Source organism: Equus asinus, chromosome 4, assembly GCF_041296235.1.
Source record: "Equus asinus isolate D_3611 breed Donkey chromosome 4, EquAss-T2T_v2, whole genome shotgun sequence".
NCBI lineage: Eukaryota > Metazoa > Chordata > Mammalia > Perissodactyla > Equidae > Equus > Equus asinus.
This window is the reverse complement of record NC_091793.1, coordinates 140,213,832-140,237,446: the sequence shown is the minus strand read 5'-3', so window position 1 is coordinate 140,237,446 and position 23,615 is coordinate 140,213,832. Positions and strand designations below refer to the sequence as shown.

At 44.3% G+C, this 23,615-nt stretch overlaps 1 long non-coding RNA gene across 3 annotated transcripts; it reads left to right on the top strand.

The window, feature by feature from the left end:
- Positions 1-3,032: 3,032 nt before the first annotated feature.
- Positions 3,033-23,593, top strand: LOC123285137 (uncharacterized). 3 transcript variants are annotated; one of them, XR_011503014.1, is made up of 7 exons: positions 3,036-3,186; positions 3,719-4,159; positions 5,418-5,620; positions 7,984-8,166; positions 14,357-14,570; positions 15,909-16,022; positions 16,423-23,593. It is a non-coding gene; the product is annotated as an uncharacterized lncRNA (long non-coding RNA). The 3 variants fall into 3 exon arrangements; XR_011503013.1 differs by having other exon boundaries at positions 3,719-4,916; XR_006526653.2 differs by lacking the exon at positions 3,719-4,159 and having other exon boundaries at positions 3,033-3,186; positions 16,423-23,592.
- The last annotated feature ends 22 nt before the right edge of the window (positions 23,594-23,615 follow it).

Below are 23,615 nucleotides of genomic sequence, written 5' to 3'. Positions count from 1 at the left end.
TCCAAATTTCCATATGTTATTGGTTTCTAATTTAATTCCATTGTGGTTGGAAAATAATTTATATGGTTTCAATCTCCTTAAATTTATTGAAGTTTGACTTATGGCCCAGAGTATATTCTATCCTTGAGAATGTTCCATGTGTGCTAGAGGAGAATGTATATTCTTCTCTCGTTGGGTGGAGTCTTCCTTAGACGTCTATTAGGTCTGGTTGGTTTATAGCGTTGTTCAAGTTTTATATATCCTTGTCAGTCTTCGCTCCAGTGGTTTTATCCATTATTGAATTTGGGGTATTGAAGTTTCCAACTATTATTGTTGAGTGATCTTTCTCCCTTCAATTCTGTTAACTTTTGTTTCATGTATTTTGAGGCTCTGCTGTTGGGTGCATATAGGTTTATAATTGCCATATCTTCTTGATGAATTAACTTCATCATTATAAAATGTCCCATTTTATCTCATAAAAACACATTATAAAATGTATTTCTTATCTTATGATTTAGTGACCTTATTTGTTTCAATGTCTATTTCATCTGACATCAGTCCAGCTGGAGTACAGCCACCCCAGCTCTCTTACGGTTGCTGTTTGTATATGTCTATTTCCATCCTTTTACTTTCAACCTGCTTGTATATTTGAATCTAATATGTGTTTCCTGTGGACACCATATAGTTGAGTCTTATTTCTTATCCTAAATCTCTGCCTTTTGATTGGATTGTATAGTTTATTCATATTTACTGTTTCTATTGATATGTTTGGATTTATGTCTGCCATTTTTCTTTTTTCTTTCTATCTTTTTCAGAGCTTTTTGTTTCTCTCTTCCTCCTTTGCTGCCTTCTTTTGCTTTAAGAGAATATTTTCTAGTGTAACATTTTAATTCCTTTAATGATTTTTTTTAACTATATATTTTTGGAATTATTTTCTTAGTGGTTGTCCTAGGGCTTGCAATGTACATATTATATTAAATTAAGATTTAGTAGATTTCCTTAAATGACCATTTCTCCATTTGATGTATGTCCTTAGGAAAATTTTCAGAGACTAAATGGTTGTTCTGATATAATTTTCAGTAGTTCAATGGTATTTACTCGAGGAGAGGGCCTTTGGTACTCCTCACATTGCCATTCCACAGTCTCCTACATATTATTTTAATCTATTTTCTGCAGCAGCATTCAATCTGGGAACATCTTGGGCACAGTTTGAACTAATTCCTGTCTATAAAAAAATACCAGAAAAGGTAAGTTATTTAGTGTTCCACACAGCAGAGTCTCTCTTTATCTTGTGCCAGCCACTTCAAACAAAAAAATTTAGAACCACAGCCAAAATGGCATGGTGAAGGATTGATTTGACGACTCCTTTGTGCTCGCAGCTCTCCAATGTTACCTGTTCTTATATTCAAAGGCACACTAATTCAATTCTGCTTTGATCTTTGAAATTCATTTTAAAGAGCATTCCGTGTCTACTCCTTGTTCTGTGAGTGTTGAGAGAGCCTTTGTCCAATTGCATTAGAGTTAGGTCTATGACAAAATTCACATGCGAGGAGCATGTGAACAATTAAGAACAAAAGTAGGCAACCCTGTGTTGAAGTGCAGTAGAAGTGCAGCTGGGGGAGATGTTAGTGCAGGTTGGAGTTTCTGGTTGAGGCTCCAGGGGGACTCAGGCCAGGCCTTGAAGGACGAGCAGGATTAGGTCAGCAGTGAGAGGGAAAGATAAATACCCAAACTGGAAAGACCACAGATTCCTTTCTTCTTACCTGCAGAAAATTGCTTTCCAATTAGCACCCATTGTTGACTTGATTGAAGAGAAAGTAATGACTTGACCTCTTCTGATAGCAACCCTCTCCAACGCGGTGCCTTGCTCAGAGTGAGGTCTGCAGACCGACAACATCAGCATTACCTGGTTGTTGGAAAGGAGACTTCTTAGAAATGCAAATTCGCAGACTTATTGAGTTAGAATCTTTTGAGGTGGGCCTGACAATGTGTGTTTTACCAAGTTTACAGGGTGGTTCTTATGCACGCTAAATATTGAGAACACTGTTCTCAAGTGTTTTTCCTGGCCACTCTGGCATCCAGGACATATTTGGAATGAAATGGCCAGGGCCAGCTTCTAGGGCCTCTAAGTGTGGACCAAGACTGGGCAGGTATGGATATCCAATTAGCAGATCATGTAAATGGAAAACCTTGTAATTGTGCCCAGGCCAGCAGCGTAGTTAAATAAATAAATAGAAGGATGCCTGGCTCTCGTCTCCCACAGCTGCCTCACATGTTTCAACCCCAGGCCACGGGCAGCAGAAGTGGCGGGGGTGGTGCTGGCTCCCTGGCATGAGGCGGTCTGGCTATCTGGGGAGAGCGAGCCGCCCACTTAAAACGCCCTCATGAAAATAACTCATTATCAACAAGGCTGTTACTCAGAGCTTGTTCCTCTGACAGCAAAGCAGAACCATAACCAAGACTCCCAGTCATCTTGTCAACCTCCTTTCATACTTGCCGTCTATTCTTTTCGTTAACATTAGGGAAAATTTTCCTGATTCATTGAAGCTCTAAGCCCACACATCATTGAGTCTTTGCTCCCACTCTGGACGGGATCTGGAGAGTGTGATGAGAACCACTCATGTATTCTCAAAACAGTATCGGTTTCCCCACAGTCTCTTTTAGCACAATAATGCTAAGAAGGGCTTGGAGGGGAGGGTCTCCAGGGGAGGTCAGAGTCCTTTAGCAAACGGGCTGCCCAGATGGATGGGCTGGGCTTCGAAAGCCCAGCAGTTTGTTTTCCAATGGTGCTTTGATTCAGCTGCCAAGAACCCAAATTAGGAAAGGTTTTGTTGACAGCTCATAAGAGGACACTCTGAAAGACTGGGTAAAGGTTATTGCCAACCCTAGACGATAAATAGACATATATACAACCCAGAGAAAAAGCATGTGTAAATACATGTGTGTAAATGTATATATGTTGCTGTGTGTTACTAAAATAAATGTGTTTCTCACAGTCTTTGCGATGGATGGAATGATCAAAACCAGCTGTTCCATGTAGTTCTTCACTGAAAGGAAGAGAGGGGTGGAGCTGGCGGTTAAGGCAGATCTGCAGGCTCACTTGAGCTCCAGGCTGACTCCTCTCTTCTCTGGAAATGGTCACCGTGCCTGGCTCAAACCGCCTGTCACGTGGATGTGCTGTCCTCTGAGCAGTTCTGTAGCTGACAGGTATTTACTTCACCCCCAAATCTGAGGGGCAGAGGGTCACTTCACAGGGGAAGCCGGTTTGCTTCTGAGTCAGTTCATTTGCATTTCTCATTAATCGAGGCTAGAACATTTTAAAGTCGCTATCATAATCTATTCAAAACAGTTCAAACGTTTGACTTCGTTTTGGTTGACTTTACTCTGATGTGGTTTCTGCATAGCTCTCTCTTTTATGGTAATCAACTGTTCTGCCAACATTCTCCCTGCTATGTGCACCAGTTAAGGAAACCAGACACTTTGGGTTGGTCTTTTCAATGTATCTGAGTGTTGCTTTTCTTTAGAATTTCAGAGGTTTGGCAGAAGAGCACTGTTTTCTAAATCTGATCCTTGATGCACCCCATTTCCCAACCTACTAATAGTTTTGGCTACTGCTCGCATCTTGATTTGAAATTGCTCCCCATCACCATGCAGATTAGCATGTGGAAAGACAAGCTCATTTAATTCATCTTGTTTGCTTTGTTTAATTTTCCTGTTCATCATTTATTCCATTTTGTAGGTGAAAGAAGATGGGTAGAAGAGCTGAATAGCTGGCCCAGAAGCCTGCGTTGTCGCTCAGCTGAGCACAGACCTGAGTGGGATTGTTCTTCGGCTGGGGTGGAGGGGTGGTGTTTTTCCCCTCTCACACCATCAGTGTGGGAAGGAAGCAGGCAGGCCAGCTCTCGTGGGAGTGTTGGCTTATAATGCAGACTGAAAGTGTTTCAGAAAAGTAACTTGGCATTGAATCAAACTAATAAGTGGAACTGCTTGTCTGTATGGATTGAAAAAAGACTTTCTAGGGCCTCAAGAGTTTGTGGGAAAGAGAAGAGAGGGCTGAGGTGAACTCTGTCAGAGGGAGCTTTGCAAAATTTGGGGCTTGAAGTCACTGAATGGGGAGATATAAGAGGAAAACAACCTGAGAATTTCAGCCCTCCCTACCCTGGTTCTACCCTCTTGCTTGGTTAGTATGATTCTCTTGTCTGATTCGTCTGAAGACAGGAGGGGAAACTAGAAATCAGTGATCAGATTCAGTAACAGAAGGAAACCAAAGAGGACTGAGTAGTCCCCAAGACTGGGCACAGGATACCTGGAAGTGTATAGATTGAAGCAGCATTGGAGATTCCGTATGGTGGTTAGTGATGACTGAGCCGTGGAAAACAGAGAAGGCAAAGGGCTAGACTTACGCTGAACAGATCGGTGGGAGGAGGGATGCTCCCTCCAAAGACCTTCAGCGTTGGCCTGAGACCCGGAAATCGAGGCGCTAGAGACACAGAGTGAAGAAAGGGTAAAGGGGACCAAAGTTCCAAAAAAGGAATCAAGGGCACCTATGAAAGGCTTCAAGTTAGCTTGAGACCGTGAGTCCAAACTAATCCAGAGAAAAAGCACCAGACATTGGGTTTTCAAGAACAATAGCTGTAGCCACACACATACAAACTCAAGAGAAAGACAAATTTGAAATCTCCAGAGAAGAGTGTTCAGACCAGAGTCTTGGCATTTATTCCAGATGTTCAAAAGACTGCGCTCTTCCGTTGTAAGTTTGTGCCTTTGTGAGGTCCACTGACGAAGAGGTGGTCCATTGAAATGGGCCCCATACTGCCACCATAAAGAGTAAATACTTACTGAGTTCCAACTATGTGCTGAGCAATGTGGGGAAGCTTGGAGAAGAGAAGAGTGGTGGGGACCAAGCCCTTGCCCTCAGGAAGTGGGCTTAAGAAGAGGTAAGGTAGAGACACAGGCATTTTTGGCAGAACAGCAAGTAAAGGTTGAGAATAAAAATGAGCAAATTTATGAAAAATGGTTCCATTTTCTTGCCTAAATACGAGATTATACCTAAACTATAGGTTTTAGTTCTGGAAGTTATTGACTGAGTTTGGATCTTATTATAGTTTTCAAATATACTTTGGAAAATCCAGGCACGTTTTGTTTTACTCATGGGCTCCAGTGAATTTAACAACAGGAAACTATCCTGCTTGAGAAGAGATGATTAATTTTGACAGTAGCCATATCAACAAGATCTGGATTAATGAGTTTTCCAACAATTATGTATGTTTATTATAAGCAGTCAGAGATGGATATACAACATGAGTGAGTGGATTGAAGACGTTAGTATGTTATTTTCAGAGTTTTCCAGAATTTGGCTCAATAAGAAGAAATAGATAAACTGGATTTCAACTATTGTGTCATTAATTTTGTTGTTTCTTTTCTTTCTTTTCATTCAGCTATCGATTCCCTTCTACTGTTAATTTTTGAGATGTGGCACACCAGCCTGTGCATATACATGCAAATGTTCGTGGAAGGATGTGACCAGGAGCAGAGATTTTTACAAGAAGCTGAGAGGGTCAAAGTGATGCTTGTAGAAGGACAATGTAGATCTCCATTGATGATGACTTGAAGGGGGTGATGGATCCCTCGAAACGTGGAGGTTTGTACGGAAATTATTTCAAGAGCCTAGACAGGATGTGATAAGGAGAAGACAAAGATTCAGATAATGCTGAAATTTTGAAGTAGATTGAGTGATGGTTTTAAATTTCTAAGCATAGGGAGCTTAAGGTCTTGGAATGCTGACAGTACTGCCAAAAAGGCCAGGCAAAAAGGCTAGCTTTTTCTTTGCTTGGCCTTTTTTGATGGCAGGACATTTATGCCAAAGTATTGTGGTGGACTCATTGGGAAAACGGCAGGTGCATGAACGCACCCAGCTGAGATCAATCAAGTCAGGCTCGCGTCACAAAACCACCCGGAGCACTCATATACTCACAAGCAACAAAAATTGGTTAGTATTTTAACCACTAAGTTTTAAGATGGTTTCTTATGCATTATTATTGTGACACTGGATAACTGACACATGTATCTTGACAGAATTCATGTTGCAGATCTAAAAGAGATAAGGAGTAGAATCTGGAGGTCAGACATACAGTTGATAGGAAAATTAAATGTTTAGATGACCCACTTACTGGAAATACTATATGGGGAAGAGTTAGAAGGGATGGTCCTTGAGCAGGAAGAGAAATAGAATCTGCCGAGGAGTCACTGGAAAAGTTGGAGGTGATCTACTGCATGGAGGCATCTCGGAAGTCTAGACATAAACTATCACAGCACTAGAAAAAGTGGTTCGAAGAACCCAGCTTTGTAGAAAGATTTGTACGTAGGGGCACTCTAGAGTTTGAGGCAAATAAAACCGTATAGAGTGATGGACAGAAACCCGATGATAAGGTGTAAGGAGGGAGGAAGAAGAGACAAGTCAAAGTCAACAAGATTTCTTGTGCGTTCTAGAGGGAAGGTGTGGTAGGGGCTCTAATGGAGGGTGGGATGGAGAGAAGCCCTTCTAGGAAGAGGGGACAGATTTATTCTTAAACGTAAGGGTACAGACGGGACAGGAGAGAGTGATGACCTAGGAGGGGGGGTGATGGTGCCGGCGTGATTAGCAGCTGCTCTGTAACCACAATTCCATGAAGTCAGCATTCAACCTGAGGCCCTTCAGCATTTGCAGATATTCATTAATTCTGTGAAATTCCTCTGTGAGATTGAGTTACACATTCAAAGTTGCGAGCAGCCCGACAGCCAAAGATAACATGGCTATCATATTGTTTTACTCACGTTACAGATGAGTAACTTTAGATATCAAGTAGTGAAATAACTTGCCCAAAGTCAAACAGGAAGCCTTTATTGAGCTGCTGAAAGACCCCAGTTCTGCAAATAAACTTCTAGTCCACTAGCTTTTCACCAAATGAGTTAGTTAGAAGTCAGATGAAGTTCATTTATTTATGGATACGTTGACTTAAGCAAAAAAAAAAAAAAAAATTTCTTAGGGGAGGTCCTAGATATCAGAATTTCCTTGTATCTGAAGTGGTGTTTATTTTTCCATCTTTTTAATTTTGTTTTGCTTTTACTCTTTAAACACCCTTTACCTTTTACACAGACATTTTTGTCTCCTTTCTGCGTTTTAAGACAGTACATGCCAGGTCTGAGTCACACAGCCGCTTTTTCCTGATCCACATTGACTTTTTACAGGCAACAGAAAACACTTTAGGGCATTTATTTAGTAGGTTCTAGTGTCTCAGATTCTTAACTTTTTGGAAACCCCTTTGATCTGCTGGTGAGTCTGGGATGTGAAAAGATGACCACCTGAAGGTTATGATTATCCTTATCACTTTGAGTCTTCAATTTCTCCCCCAAGATCGTCTCTCAACTTTGCTGACTTGCCCTCTCCTTGGTTGGTCCAAGGAAAGCATCAACCACCCTGGGGCTTTCAGACCTCCAGTCTCTAAAGAAGGAGAGTCTTATACTGTTCAAGTACTGTCTGCTAATCAGCCAGTCTGACACAGGCAAAGGTAGATTTTTTTTTCTATTTTTACTAGAGATTAAGAAAACTAATGAATATTAATGACCATATGTACTCACCTATGAAATGACATTGCCTTGGAGATGCTCTCTGTTTTCCCAAGCAAATAGGGGAGGTGAGAAACTGAGGAGGGTCAAAATGGCAGAAAAGAGAGAGAAGATGGAAGCTAGGAAAGAAAAGTGGACAGAAATTTGAGAAGAAGGGGAAAGCAACGAGGAAAAAGAGAAGTGAGGAAAGTAAATGGAGTGGAGGGGAATGTAAGGCATGAGAAGGTATACTGATTTTCATATTTCAAAACACTGAAAAAGTTGCATTTCATAAGTGAGTGGGTATATATATGCATGTGCATATATGCGCCATTATCATTACATTAACAATTAAGTTTAATCTCAAAGGTTTTGAAATATACTGTGAACATATTAATTGAATTAATCCTTTCCAACTAGGAAACAGACCTGCCAACTTCTTTTCCATTGGAGGAAACTGAGGCAGAGGAACTAATATCTCCCCCTATGACGTGGATGAAGTTAGCATGAGCCGTGACAATCTAAGTGGTGCCGATCTGGCTTTTCCGATGGGCCTGCCCTGCAAGAAGGCCCCTTGAGCTGGCGTCTCAATGATAACTCATGGTATGCTATTTTCAGTTGCAATGGTTTTGCGTATTTCAGTTAGTGTCTTAACGTGTTTTACTTGGGCCCCAGAGGGCATAATTGAAGGAAACAAAACCCCCAAATACACAGAATCAGTGAATGAAAATCAAAGGCAACCCTGTGAGTTCTCAGCTCCCCGACTCCTGTTGTAACACCAGATCCTGCCGCCTTTCCCCAGCTCCCCCTCCACAACCTTCTTTTGCCCCAGGTGCCTGGCTTTCTGCATCAATTCTGGTCGCTTACAAGGTTACTTTGCGTGCCGTCTTAAAGGCACAGCAAGGAGCAGCCACATCTTTTCTGTTGCCTTTCTTTGGGGATCAGTTTCAAAGTTCCCCCCACGGCCAAATGCGTGTTGCTGGTGTCTTTGTTGTGGCCTTTGCTGCCCGGCCCGCTGCCCTCTCCCACCCCCGCAATCTGCTGCTCTTCTCATTCTTTATTCGCGTCCCGGTCGGCTCCTTCCCCACCATGCTCTGTGGCCCTGCCTCTCTTTTGAATCCAGGTTGGAATCTTTTCATCACACTGCCTCAGCCTGAAAAGATGCCTGTTTTTTTGGCTCTTAGCTTAGATTTATGGCCCTTGTCAGGCCTTCCTGCCGTGGCCTCTGACAGCCCCTGCCTTCCCTAATGTCAGATTCATTGCTGTTCCTAAGGTCCTTTAAGATTTTAATGCTAAGTCTATAAATTCTGTTTCCTTTCTGCTTTAACCTTTCTGTAGACATTCCCATTGTCTGATGCGACGTCCCCCAGGCGTTGATTTGCAGCTCCATCCCGCACTCAAGGGTGAGCCGGAGGAGGAGGGGTTCGTTGGACCGGGTGGAGAGGCAGTGGGGAAACCGATGAATTCAGACTTCCATCAGCTCCAACAATTCTTTGGGGTTTGATAGGGATTCACATTTTCCTTCAAAGCTGTGATTTGCTGAGAACTTGTGGTGGCTTTTTATTAAAATAGTATCTGAGGGTTAAAAAAAAAAAGAGAGAGAGTCGCTTGTACAGATATCCAACCTCCCATAATAAAGGCATCTGAGCTTACATGTTCCCTCTCTGATGTGTCAGCTGGAGACTGCTTCCAGCTCCAACACACATGGGCACTGCTTAAATCACTCTGAATTCTCTCCCGGGCAGACTTCTGCCCAAGAAACTTTTCTCACCTTAAGATAATAAAGCCCCCAGTTGAGAGAGGTGGAAATGGCAACCAGCTTGAAATTTCAGGGGAGAAGACTAGGTCATGGCAGAGAAAGGAAGAGCTCACCAGCTCTACGAAGCACAGTGAGTGCTTTGGAAGTACGATTTTTGAATTCATTTTATCTTCCACTGGCCTTGGAGGTGTGAATGGCATCATCGCCTGGCTTTTCCTTTACTCCTGTTCAGGGCCGCTGCAATGAGGGGGAATGTTGGGGACGGGAGTGGAAGAGAAAGAGAAGAAAGACTTTTGCGTCCAAATCACTTTGATTCCATTGCTTGTTCAATGTTGAATTTATTCAGGGTGACAATAAAAGTCTAGGCAGCAAGGTGTTAATGGAACAGGGAACTACGTAACGCACAAGGAGGTCTTACTTCCCCAGGCCAGGCTGAAGTGAAGTCAAGGCTTCTGTTATTGATGGTGTTTGTCTCTAAGAACTCACTCACTTTTCTTATTTGGGTTCCAGGTATCAGATCCTGTGGGTCATTGATGCCTCATGTGCTTTCCTTCAAGTTCTGGTGCAGTTTTCGACTCCTCTGAGTTGACTTTTGTTTATCTCTTGTTGTCCTTACTTCTCTAGCTGCTTAATGTCCTCAAACCGAGTGCCAGGACTCCCCTCTATTCCTCCAACCTTGAAGACATGGTCTCCTAAATTCCCACAAACAAGAGCTCAGCATTTTTTTATAGCCAACTTTAGATGATTTGACATTCAAATAAAGGCAGCTTAATACAGAATGTGGCAGAGACGGGCTCACCATTCATGTCCTCAGTTGCCTTTTTCTCTTAGGCACACAGCTAGATTGCATTTCCCAGTCTCCTTTGCAGCTGTGAAATTTGCATCCATATGATGGAGTTCTGGCCAAGAGAATGCCCAGAGAAGTGATGGATGCTACTTCCAGGACTGACCCATGAATTCTTATGCAATCCTCTATGTCCTCTCTCTTCCCTTGACTGATGGTCAGATTTAAAATCTGCCGCTATGTATGGTGGAGAGACCTACACACTTGAAAATGTGTTTTCTGATACCAAGGACCTTATAACTGCTCCAGAACCCATCCATTCCACCTGCTAAACCTTGGAAAAGCCTCTCTAAGTTTATAAACACTCACTTTGATCTGTGTTTTCTATGATTGAAAGAGTTACCTTGAATGAATTGGGTCATATTCCTTAGAAGGAGACTCTTTGCTCTAAAAAGTTATGAAAGTTGGTGGAAAAGGTCTGGAGGAATTCTTGCCATTTAGGAGTAAAGAATGAAGAGGTCAGCCGTGCAGAGAAAGAGCGTCGTGGATTGCACTGGGGTGCCCAACTCTACCCCTCTCTGTATCTTTGTGTTTGGTCATTCAACTTTCTAAAAATAACATTTATTTCTTTGTTTCCAGCTTTATTGAGGTATGATTAACAAATCAAAGTTGTATATATTTAGGTTGGACAATGTGATTTTTAAAGGTGTACAATGTGATAATTAATTCTATGTATACATTGTGAAATGACTCCACAATCGAGTTAATTAACACAGCTATCACCTCACATAGCCACTTTTTATTTTGTGGTAAGAACACTTAAGATCTACCTGCTAAGCAAACTTCAAGAATACAGTACAGTACTGTTAACTAGAATCACCCTGCGGTACGTCAGACCCCAGAACGTATTCCTCTGATCACTGGGAGTTTGTACCTTTGACCTGCAGCTCCACGTTTCCCTCACCCCCAGCCCCTGGCAGCGACGTTCTACTCTCTGGTTCTGTGAGTTTGACTTTTTTAGATTCCACGTCTAAGTGAGATCAAGCAGTATTTTTCTCTCTGGGTCTGGCTTACTTCACTTAATATCATGTCTCCAGGTGCACCCACGTCATCACTCAACTTTGTAGTCCCTTTCACCAGTAGTGGGGTGTGCGTCCCTGCCCTTTGTCCTTGAGCTCAGCTGTGTGGCTTGCTTTGGCCAAGGGGCTGTTAGCAGACACGACGCAAGCCGAGGCTGTAAGTATGCTGGAGTACTGGGCGTGCCCTCTTGTGCTTCTGCCATCACCAGGAGGAACCTGTGCCTCGTGTGGCCTCTGGGAGTGAGAACGATGTGGGGCACCTGATCCAACCTGCGGCCGGAGCCGAGCCAGCCGAGCTCACGCTAGAACCCTCAGCCCAGACGAGCCGCAGAGACGTGACTAGAGTAAATAACTATTTTACAAAGCCATTGAGAGGGGTTTTTTTAGGTAAAATTCACATAAAATTCAGCATTTTAACCATTTTAAAGTATATATTTAGTACATTCACAATGTTATGCAGCCATCACCACTACCTAGTTCCAGAGCATTTTTGTCACTCCAGAAGGATACCCCATTCTCATTAAGCAGTCTCTTCTCATTTTCTCCCGCAGGTCCTGCCAGCCACTAATCTGCTTTCTGTCTCTACAGATTTACCTATTTTGGATATTTCATATGAATGGAATTGTAAATATGTGTCCTTTTGTGTCACTTAGGATAATGATTTTGAAGTTCATCTATGTTGTGGCATGTAGTGCCTCATTCCTTTTTATGCCTGAATAATATTCCATTTTATGGATATACTGCATTTTGTTAGCCAGTTGATAGACATTTGGGTTATTTCCACCTTTTGGCTATTATGGATAGTGCTGCTATGAACATTTGTGTACAGGTTTTGTTTGAATGCCTGTTTTCAATTATTCTGGGTGTATAACTTGGAGTGGAATTGCTGAATCATACGGTAATTCTATATTTAGCTTTCGAAGAACCGCCAAACTGTTTTGGATAGTGACAGCACTCTTACATTCCTACCAGCTATGTAGGAAGATTCCTCACAGACTCTTATTTTCCTTCCTTCCTTCCTCCTTCCTTCCTTTCTCTCTTGCTCTTTCTTTCTATAATTATAGCCATTTTAGTGGGTGTGAAGAGATATCTGATGGTGGTTTTGATTTGCATTTCTCTAATGACTAATAATATTGAGCATTCTTTCATGTGCTTATTGGCCATTTAGGTCTCTCTTTTTGAGAAATGTCTATTCAACTCTTCTGTCTATTTTTTAATTGAGTTGGTTGACTTTTTATTATTGAGTTATAAGAGTTCTTTATATATTGTGGATATTAGACCCTAATTAGATGTGTGATTTACAAATATTTTCTCTTGTTCTCTGGGTTGCTTTTTTACTTTCTTGACGGTGTCCTTTGAAGCACAAAAGTTTTAAATTTGGATGAAGTCCAATTTATTCATTTTTTTTTCTGTTGCTTGTACTTTTGTTATCATATCTAAGAATCCATTGCCAATTCCAAAGTCATGAAGATTTACTCCTACATTTTTTCTAAAAATTTTATAGTTTTAGCTTGTATATGTAGGTCTTTGATTCATTTTGAGTTAATTTTTGTATATGGTATGAGGTAAGGGTGGAAATCACTTTTTTTTGCGTGTAGATATCCAGTTGTCCCAGCAAAGTCGTTGAGTTTGGGGGTTATCACACAGCTTTGTTGTGGCGACAACCACTTGAGGCAGTTTCCCTTTTCTCCTTCATGTTTCACGTGTTCTGGTCGCTGAGGTAGACCACGTTCTGAGGTGCTGTGCTGAGTCTGCATTTTGGGGGCTCCTTTCAGATGAGGAAGCAGGGCGTGGTTGTCTCGAGAATTCCCCCACATTCCTCCTGATACATGTTCTTAATTGGTGTCAGAGACGAGCTGACTCCCGGCTGTTTTTCCCTGTGATTCTCAGTTGTGCATGGGTGACGTGTGGGAATGCTGAGATAAGTGAGCCCAGTAAAACATCACCAATTCCTCGTATAACGATAACGATTAGGGTGCAGACGCAGCTCTGTTAACCTTTAGGCTCAGTTTGCGGCGTATCTCTGGCCCCTTCTCCCCCACATGCAGCCTGCCCAGGGCCCAAGGCAGAATGGCCGGTGGTGGCGGCAGCCCCTCTGTGAGGTTGGTGCCTGGCTGCAGCATCCTCAGGCTTCCTCATCCACAGCTGAGTGACACCAGGCAGGTTTCTTGACCATTCTGCACCTCAGTCTCTTCACCAGTAGAATGGAGATAACAGGAGAACCTCCTCAAGGGGATGCTGTGAGGATTTGCAGAGTTCATGTTCAAAGGACTTACAACAGCGCCTGGCACAGAGCAAGCCTCCTGTAAATGTTTGTTAACTGAATGTTAAAAGTCTTGCTGTAAGGGGTTGTCTGCACTGAAGTGGCTGGCTTGACTCAAGCCTTGTTTCCTGACGGGGTCCTCTCCATCCCTAATCTCTCCCATGGCCTTCCCGACTCTTTCCGGCTCCAGGAAGTATGGGAGCAGTTCTTCTCCCCATAGCTTTTTGGGGTGTAGAGTGAGTCGGACATTATTCTGTCCCTGAGCCTTCCCTTCCTCCTCCGACTGAGCATGAGGGAGTCAAGATGGCAGGTTCTTCTGAGCAGGAACGAGCCCACGCAGGTGCCTGAATCCCATCGGGGGTTGGCATGTGCCATTATCGGAACCCTTAAAGTGTGGGTCAGAGACATCCTTCACCTGAGGTCAAAGGTTAGGTAGGGTCTTCATCGAAGTGGAATTAAGTCACTGCTTTCTCCCGCCTTGTCCATGATGGAGTCTGTTTGGAGAACTACATGGAAAGCAAACGAATGGTCCATCCCCAATTTTTCCATTCCCTTTTTTTTTATCATCAAAGTTTGATACAGCTGCTTTGCTTTCCTATTCCAGCACTGGCGTCTGATAACGGCCAACTGATTTATGGTGGGAGAGCCTGGAAGTAAATTATTTATTCTTCCCTTGTAAAGGATTAGCTATTTCTACTTTTAATGGATTTTTGTTGTGGTATGTTTATGTAGTTTTAGACGGATTGAGAAGTCCTCTGACCTCTAATATCATATCACACAAAGCTATTTGCAAATCACATGAAAAGTTTAAATTTAAAATGATGAAAGCAAAGAAATGAAACCAAGAGTTATAATATTGAGTCTGTGACCAAAAGAGATTTTTCTTAATTTATACTCTCACGCCCCAGGAGGAATGCAGAGATGTGAGAACAGGCTCATAGCCCGTCAGACTGTATTAAGCTAAGCAATACAGGTGTCCACTTGCCAGCACAGTCGCCGTCGCCAAGGCCACATCACCCACAGGGGGTGGAGGAAGAAGCCATGAGGATTCAAGGTGCTGAACTTCAACCACAGACGCTCCTTATAGCATCAGACGAGGTTTCCTTTTCACTTAAAAGAAAGGTGGGTTTATCTGTCTGTCTATCTATCTGTCTAGAATAGAAAATTAAAAATTTTATACTAAAAGGTTTCCTTTTCCATCCTGGCCTTCCCTCCCCCTCATCTGTCCAATTCTCCATTCTCTGCCATGGCATCATCTCTCTTAGTTTCCTCCATGTCCTTCCAGAGTTTCTTAATGTAAAACAAATCCAAGTATATAATCTTATCCCCACCCATTTTATACCTAATTTGGAATGTTTTATACGCTGTTCTTCGGTGCGTTATTTTTTTTAAACTTGACAATATATCTGGGAGACCTTCTCATAAAAGAGCATAGAAATCCTCCTCATTCAAAATATGTTCATTGCTGAATAGTATTCAAACTCTATGAGTGGACCAAGGTTTATTTCATGAGGTCCCTGTTGATGGGCACTTGGTTTGTTTTGTTTCGTCATTTCAAACAAGTCTGCAATGAATAACCTGCACATATTACACACCTCGTGGGTCTGAGTTAATCTGTAGGAAAATTCTCCAGTGTGATCTGCTGGGTGGGAAAGGATTTGTGTTTCTAGCTTTGATGGATGTGTCCAAATTTCCTCTGTAGGAGTTGTGCTGCTTTTGCTCCCATCAGCGATGCACAAGAGACCACGTTCTCCAGTTTTGTGTGTGTGTGTGTGTGTGTGTGTGTGAGAGAGAGAGAGAGAGAGAGAGAGAGGGAAAGGTGTGGTTTAAATTTCTTTGAAAGCTGTGGGGTATTTAATTTAAGAGCCGTGGCGTGAGAGAAGGAAGTGGGGGAGGCCCTTCTGGGTTCCCAAATGTGAACAAGAAGCAACTGTGACTCTAGATAATAACAATAATAACACTAATGGCTAATATAGCGCTTCGGATGTGTTTGACACTAAGTCTTTACCACATTCACTCATTATCGACTCAGACATGGCTCATTTTCATTTGATTTTCTTCTGATTTCTTTTTTAAAACAAGTATTGAGTATTTCCTATGTGCCAGACATTCCACCAGGTGTTGGTTGATGTGATTTTTTAAAAAAAAATTTTGGTGAGGAAGATTAGCTCTGAGCTAGCATCTGGGCCAATCTTCCTCTATTTTGCATGTGGGATGCCGCCACAGCATGGTTGATGAGCAGTATGTAAGTCTGTGCCTGGCATCTGAACCTGCCAACACTGGGCCACTGACGCAGAAGGAGCAAACTTAATCACTATGCCACTGGGCTGGCCCCTGGTCAATGTAATTTTTGTTGACAGAAGTCCTGCCAAGTGTCAATAGAAAGGGAATTTGAGGGGCAAGCTCTTACCTACCTCGACCAAGATTCTGTGTAGAATACCAACAGTGGTCTTGTTTCAGGTGCCGTGTGATGTCTCCCAGATGTGTGCCTTGGAAGCTGTGACACAAGGCAACTGTGTGGTTGCCTCGCCTGGGCTGCTGAAGCAGCGTGAACCCCAATTGCTGCTTTATTCTGTACGTGCACTGATGGTCTGCTTTGTTTTGTGTCTCTTTGTTTAATAATTACGTTTTGAGGTTGGAGGAGTAGGAAGGGGGAGGCAAGAATTTGATTTTGTGTGAGTGTGTGTGTGTCATAATGCTAAACTAAGAAATAAACCCAGTTCAACTACATAGCAGATTTAGTCAATAGCTGGCAGTTATAATTAGTACATGCAATGTATTACTGCTGAGGAATATTGAGAAGGCAAAAAAAAAAAAAAAATCTGAATGCATATAAGTGGAAAATATCTTCCAAACCTGCAGGCAAATACTCTGGTGCTGAGTGGCCAAAAAAAAAAATTCAGAGGCCAGCGTTAGTTAACATCGAGAGCTAGTGCCTCCCATTTTTTCCCTCACTTTCTTTGCTCTGCCCTAGGCCGTCTTCAAGATTACTCCAGAACTCTGTTGTCTTCCCTCCTGCCACTGGCTTCCAAGGCTGTCCCTGCTGCTGCCTCCTGGTCCCAAGCTCGTTCGCCGTGCCAGGAGAAGACTACTCATTGTCCCGCTACTCATTTATCCCTTCGTCCCACACCACGGCGCTGGAAAACCGGTGCCATCCTTGTCTTCAGGAGGGACTTGAATAATGCAGGGGTTTTAGAGTGGACCAACTATGGTTAGAGCGTTAGACATTGGGAAAATAGTTTTAGGGACAGTGTTAGAAACTAGGGAAAGCATTTGGGGTAGAAGAGCAGTCTTTCAGGGGTATCAATGAGATTTGGAAATAGAAATAAATTTGTGGATTTTAGTAGGGAAAATAATTTAAGGCAATTGAAGATTGTTTCCAAGTTGGAAGCAGAGAATTGGATTCTGACTCTAGAAATCTGGGTTAAGTACTATTTCAGTGAAGGTCCATTCAGGTAAGTGTAGACCACAGCAGTTATTTCAAACAGTGAAGGACTTCACAGACGCACACAGCTACAGGTACCATATCTTGGAATAACTTGACTGAGTTTAGAACAGCCCCTTAGACTGGACACTTGCTCTGCTGTGTGCCACAGCCCCTGCTCACCCGTTCGCTGCCTGGGGGACTGGTCGGGCCTCTGTGTGTGGATCCTTACTGAGGGGAATTTGGAGAAAGAATCAAGACACGTTTCTTGGGCTAAATCATTTCACCTTGTCGATGTTTTTTCGGCAGCTAGCATTATCTTTCAGTAACCATGGACGGATGGCCCCCTACATTTTAGACCTCTACTTTACACTCCTTAAGAATGTGCCCAAGGCCTTCTCTTCTCAGGCTAGATTCTCCCTTGAGATGCTCCACTCACATAATGACTTCAGTTATACAACTACTATGTCATGGCTCCAGCCCAGCCCCTCCTCTGAGCTCAGCCTCGTGGATGCTCCAGAGGCAACTCGGTTAACACGTGTAAGACTGAGCTCGCGATGTCCCTGCACGACCTGGTTTTCTCCCAGTGTTCTCCCAGGGACTGACACCACCGTCCATCTGGAGGCTCAGGTCAGAGACTGGGAGTGCCCTAGGATCCCACCTTATCTCCCCGTATCCAGTGCATGCCAAGTCCCCTTGGCGTTACCTCCTAAATGTCTCTATCTGTCCCTTTCTCTCCATCTCCAGCCCTACCCCCTAGTCTGGGACCATCGGGTCCCTCCTGTCTCACTAACATTGCCGCCTAACTGGTCTGTCTGCACGTACTTTGACTTCCTTTAGTTCATTTCCCACCTGACGCTAGTGTGCACTTTTCAAAGGCACGTCTCATGCTGGTGTATTTCTCGGGGATGCTTGCTCTGCCCTTCTCAGCACTCATCGCGGCGGCAGTGTCACGGTTCTGAGAGCGATCCCTCAGTTACTGCCTGCCTTTCCCTGTGGACTGCCACCTCTTCGGGAGTAGTGGCCATGGCTGTTTTTGATTATTTTTCTCATACCCCCAGCCCTCAGTGTGATATATAGAACATAGTGGGCACTCAGCAAATATTTCCCATAATATTTAACGCAGAGTTTTGCTCTTAGTCAGTGCTCAATAGATACTAGATATTTATAAATACCAGATATCAATTGACTAAATTGATGTTCAGTTTCAAAGATGGATTGATAACCAGTTATCAACCTATCTAAAGGGACAAAAGGAACACTGGGAACCTCTATTTTCTGTGGGATACAAAGGAATACTTGTCATGGTTTTTAGCTGGAAGTGACAGAGCTCAGTCTGGCTGATTGTGGTGACAGAGCTGCGTCTGGCTGATTGTGCAGAGGAGGAGTTTTTTGGAAGGCTGTAGGGGAGTTTATCAGATCACTGAGAGGGCTGAAGAACCAGCCTAGAGGCTAAACTTCCAGAAACCTGCCTACAGCTGTGCTGTCAAACCTGTCAGGGGGGAAGCCACCATGAGCTTGTCCCCATAATTTGCTCACTGCAGCTTTGGCCCCAGGAGCTGGACTTGCTGCTCCCACCAGTGCTTCAGATTGGAAGAGCCCAGGTCACAGGTCTGCACTGAGCTGCAAGGGAGCCTGGAAGTGAGCTCCTCGCCAAACATAAGAAGTGTATCTAAAAGGTGTCAGGCAGCCACCAAGAGGACCGACATCCTCTAAATGGATGGTCACGAAGTCTTCACTCGCTCCTAGCTCATAATTGTGCATCTGGATTTGGGCCACTCCTGGTGGTCTAGTTGTTAAGATTCAGCACTCTCACTGCTGTGGCCTGGGTTCATGTCCCTGAGCCACACCACCTGTCTGTTGGTTGTCATACTGATGCAGGCTCGGCGAGCTGACGAGTCAAAAGAAAGGTTTCTTGGACTCTCAAGGTCTGGTAGTAGTGCTCCTTGATTCAGAGAATAGCATGGGGACAGGACCCATGGGCAGTGAAGAGCTGCGATGGGTTGAGGGTAGTGCTAAATTCATGCGGCAAAGGTATGTGAGTTATTTTTTACTAGACAAAGGAAAGATCATGTAAAAAAGTCGTTAAAATGGTATCAGTGCAGGTGGGGTCTGGTTATCGGGTGGTTGTACAACTTTGGATACAAATCAGGTGGAATCAGGTCAGACGTCCTATATGTCCCAGAGGATGATACAGATCCATATGTAGGGCCTGACGCCTTGGGCTTCTCTCCCTGGGGCAGCCTTGATCCACATCAATACTGTGGTGTCTGCATGTTGCTGTGATACTGAAAGTCTGCCACAGGTATTTCAAATACAGCAGGGTCACCCATGGTGGACAGGTTTCAGTGGAGCTTCCAGACTAGACAGACCAGGAAGAAAGACGTGGCCACCCACTTATGGCCATGAAAAGCCTATGACTGAGGCATTGTCTCTCTATATATACAGCGCTGGAAGGGAGAGGATGGGCAAAACACCAGGCAGGGCTCCACGCTGCTGTCCACAGGGTCGCTAGGGTTGGAATCCACTCCGCGGCACCAGTACATACCTATACACAGAGTTACACAGGTGAACACAAGAGCTGACCTAAGGTACTTGATTTCCTTTTCTTCTCTTTGCAGCTGATGTTGCATTTCACCATTATATGCTTTAGTTTAACCATCTAGAAAATTAATGTAATACTGCCTACCAAATGCTGAGAATTGGCAGTAATAGTAATGTGCTTTGAGGTCCTTGGATGAAAAGCACTCCAAGGATTTACTGTATCCTTATTCAAAATAGATGATTTCTAATGAAAATGCTAAGTTCAAAGGGATGATGGCTTCTCAGGATGCAAAATGGGCAGCATCTGGTATATCAGCTTAATCAAGCAGTCCTGGAGATGTCTGCCTCCCTCGCTCCCTCGCTCCTTGGTGGGCATTGGAAGGCAGAAGCGTGCAGGAAGGGTAAGGGGCGTAATCAGTCACAACATGCCAGCTTATTATATCAGCTGCTCGCACAGCTGGCACCTTCTGAAGCTAATCACAGCCCCTTGAAAGTTCTCTGGGTTGGACTTTCTGCTACATCCTCATCCTAGGTAGGTCAAGAGGCAGAGAGACCGGGGATGAGGCCCCTTAGAGCACCATTCTCCTACGTGTGACTCAGCGGGACAGAATCACAAATCTTTCTTCTGTTTGTCAGGGACCCGGAAGCTCTTCCAGCGGTGTAGGATCAGCAGTGGAATTTCTCTCACAGCTCTCCTCTCTTTCCTTTCTGGCTCTGTTGTGTTCCCAGCCTGGCAGCCTTAGCTCCCCCCTTCCCCAAGGCTCTAGTCAGTTCTTCGTCACTGACTCTGCCACGGAGAATGGCAACGCAGCTTCCGAATCCCCCTTCCTCTCTGGCAGCCCACCTCCTCTCTCACGCCTTGCTCTCCACCCCAGAGACACCTTCGAGGATCCTCCTCCTCCTCCTTAACACCCTTCCCTTCCTTTCCCATTCATCGTGTTACTGGCACATTGGGTTCTTATTCTCTCCCAGGATGGAATTCAAGAGAGACAACAAACAGGAGTAGAAAAGTAAAAGTTGATCAGCTAGTGCCAGAAAGGAAAGGGGCAAGTGACTGCTCACTGGGGAGCCAGACTGCGGGGTGTTTATTAGGCAAAGGCTGGGGAGGAGGGCCTTGTCATGGCATTGCCAACGCAAATAATCCGTAACCAACCTATAAATCAGAATTGGGGTGAGTTTATTATAAGCCAAACTGAGGATTATAACCCTGGAAGGCCCTAGAAAGCGTTCCAGAGAAGCATGGGTTTCAATACAGTCTTATATCTTTTTAGAACAAAGAACATACATTAAACACACCCAGGGTACATTTCCATCAAAATTTCAAAGAGGTATGCAGTTGCAAATTAGCAGGTCAATGTGACCCTGATGTCAGGAAAGGGACCAATCTGGGCGTCACCCAATAGGGTATGCATTCTCATCTGAAGAGAGAGCATTCTTTACTCTGATGGTTAAGCAGATGGACAATGTGTGTTTGATAGGCCATAAATCAGCTTTTTAGTCAAGCTGAGTCAGTTTTGAACCCAAATAGTTACCCGCTATACCTCAATATATGACAATCTCCTGTCAGCACGTAGAGGTGGGCATGCTTGTGCCTGCGCTGTCACTACTACATGAGACGCATGTATTATTAGGTGCTAGCTCTCCCCTGGGTGTGATTTTCACTATGGTAATGGGGCTGGGGTCACCTTCAGTGGACTCCTGGGTGCTAGGGCACACGCTTAAGCCCGTGAGAGTCCAGAGGCTGCGTAATGTGGATCTTGGTGGCTCTATCTGATTCTCCTAGCCTCCTGATTGGTTAGGGGCCTTGTGCTGTAAGGACAGGGGCCTTGCAGATGGCCCTGTCTCGTTAGGCTGGTTCCTGTATCGTCGAGTCTCCAAGGATTTCCAAGGTAACCACACCGTGAGTCTATGTGCCTCTTCTCTTTCCGGTCTGCAGCAAGCCCTGGTCATTTCCTCTTTCCTCTTCTCTCTCATCAGCAGGGACACGTGCGCTCTTCTCCCCGCGACAGGCCATGGTTCGGCTGGCAAAGTGAATCTCACGACACGGCCTCCACGCTATGGCGCGTCATGGGGACTGCACCAGGCTCTCTGCCTGTCGCTAAAATGGGGCACGTGGAAAGACAGACACATCAGCCCGTTATATCGCATCGTCCCTGCTCAGCTGACCTCAGCCTAGGAATGAGTGAGAGAGACTCCCAACCCCAGTCCACCCACGCTTACGGCAAGATTATTTGGAGGGAAAAAAGCATTCAGAGTTCCTTTTTTGGAGCAGTCACTTGATGCAGGTGCTCAGAAAAGGTTTAAGCTGAATCTGGCCCCGATCAGCCAGTGATTGACTGTGGAAGGGCACAGAAGCCTCCCCAGCTGCTTACGAATGACAGGGCGCTGGCTGTGGACTGAGAGCCTGTGGGAGGGAGACTGAGTATTTATTAAAATCTCTTTTGTCAGCCAGATTTATTTTCATCTTTCTTCACAAGATGTGATAGTTTTGCATCAGCACATCTAAGTGAAGTAATTTGCTAAAGGTCAAATGCAATTCCCTCCAACCAGCTTTCACTTACCTTCTAATTAACAACTAAATGTCCACACATACATTAGCCTGAGGCTCATGCATACAATAATAACTACCATTTATTGAACACCTATTATGTCCCAGGCATTGTGAATACATTATCCCAACTTCTCACAAGCCCAGAAGGCAGGAATACCCTTCACGGAGGAGAAAGATGCCTGGAGAGGTGAAGAAATCAGCCAGTGGTCATGCAAATTAGCATCTGCAGCCAAAAGCTCCAGCTTTCTCACACCGGCTGCAGGGCAGCAGCTTCCTGCAAGGCTTTGATGACTTGGGCCATCTGCTGTTACTGACGAGAGGGAAGATGAGAGATCAGTAAGGAAGACTGTGACTTTCCAAGTCAAGCACTTCCCCACTGCAGCAAGTTGCATTACCCAAAGTTTGCATAACTTGATGGTTGTTCTGGTGCTAATAGCTGGGTAACTGAAGTGGGGACCTTCCAGAAAAGGGCCAGAAGTGCCTCCGCAATGATGAAAGCTTTGGGAAATGGGCCATCTGGGAAATCTTCAGCTCTGGTGAGCGAATGTGGATCTAAGAAAGGATGGGTCTTAGTATGTCTCGGCTCATATTACTTCTCTGGGTGAATGGGAGGCTGGATGGGTCAATGAAAAAGGTCTTCCACTGCAGAAGCCAGGTAAGAAGCCATTCTTCCTACTCTTCTATTGACCTACAGTAGCCCAGGCACTCGACGAAGGGAAATTACAAAGGCTCCTGGTATTAGGGCCATACTGCTGACAAGAAATTGTCACATATTGAGGTATATGGAGTAACCATTCGAGTTCAGAACTGATTCGGCTTGAGCTAAAAAGCCTGACTTACAGCCGATCAAAGATACATTGTACATCTGCTTAACCGTGAAAGTAAAGAATGCTCTCTCTTAAGAGAAGAATGCAGACTTCCCCTCCTCCACCCTATTGGGAGCATGGGACGGGTCCCTTTCCTGACATCAGGGTCACGTTGACCTGCTAATTTGCCACTGCATCCCTCTTTGAAATTTTGATGGAAATGTATCCTGGGTGTGTTTAATGTATGTTCTTTGTTCTAAAAAGATATAAGACTGTACTGACACCGGGCTGCTCCGGGATGCCTTCTAAGGCCTTCCCGGGCTGTAATCCTCACTCTGGCTCATAGTAAACTCACCCCAATTTTGACTTGTAGCTTGGCTGTGGATTATTTGTGTCGACACTGCCACATGGAGCTCTCACACTGATAGGAGGAGAGAGGGAGGGACATGCACACATATTTGGGGGTGGGGAAATGCTGCCCAGTGCAGGGCCCCTTTTCGTGCGATTCAGTTTTCTTCCCACGTCCTCTCAATTGAGGGAGGGGTTGCCATTAAATCCGAAGAACCTGCTCTGAACAGGTGGGGCTGATTTGGACAAGCCCCACCTGGAGAGCAGGTGAATAGGGCAAAACAGAGATTTTCAACCAAACGGTGACTTCTGAATGCAGGCATTAGTCAATGAGCTTGAGGTTCATTATCAGGTCATTGCTTCCGGAGAGAGGCAGCAAATTGAAAAGTACAAGTAAATATGAAAAAATAAAATTGGAAAGGCAAAACGAGTTTCTGTAGCTCTCCAACCTCCCTCCTGAGTCCTGTTTGGACTCTGAAACTCTGCAGTAAGTT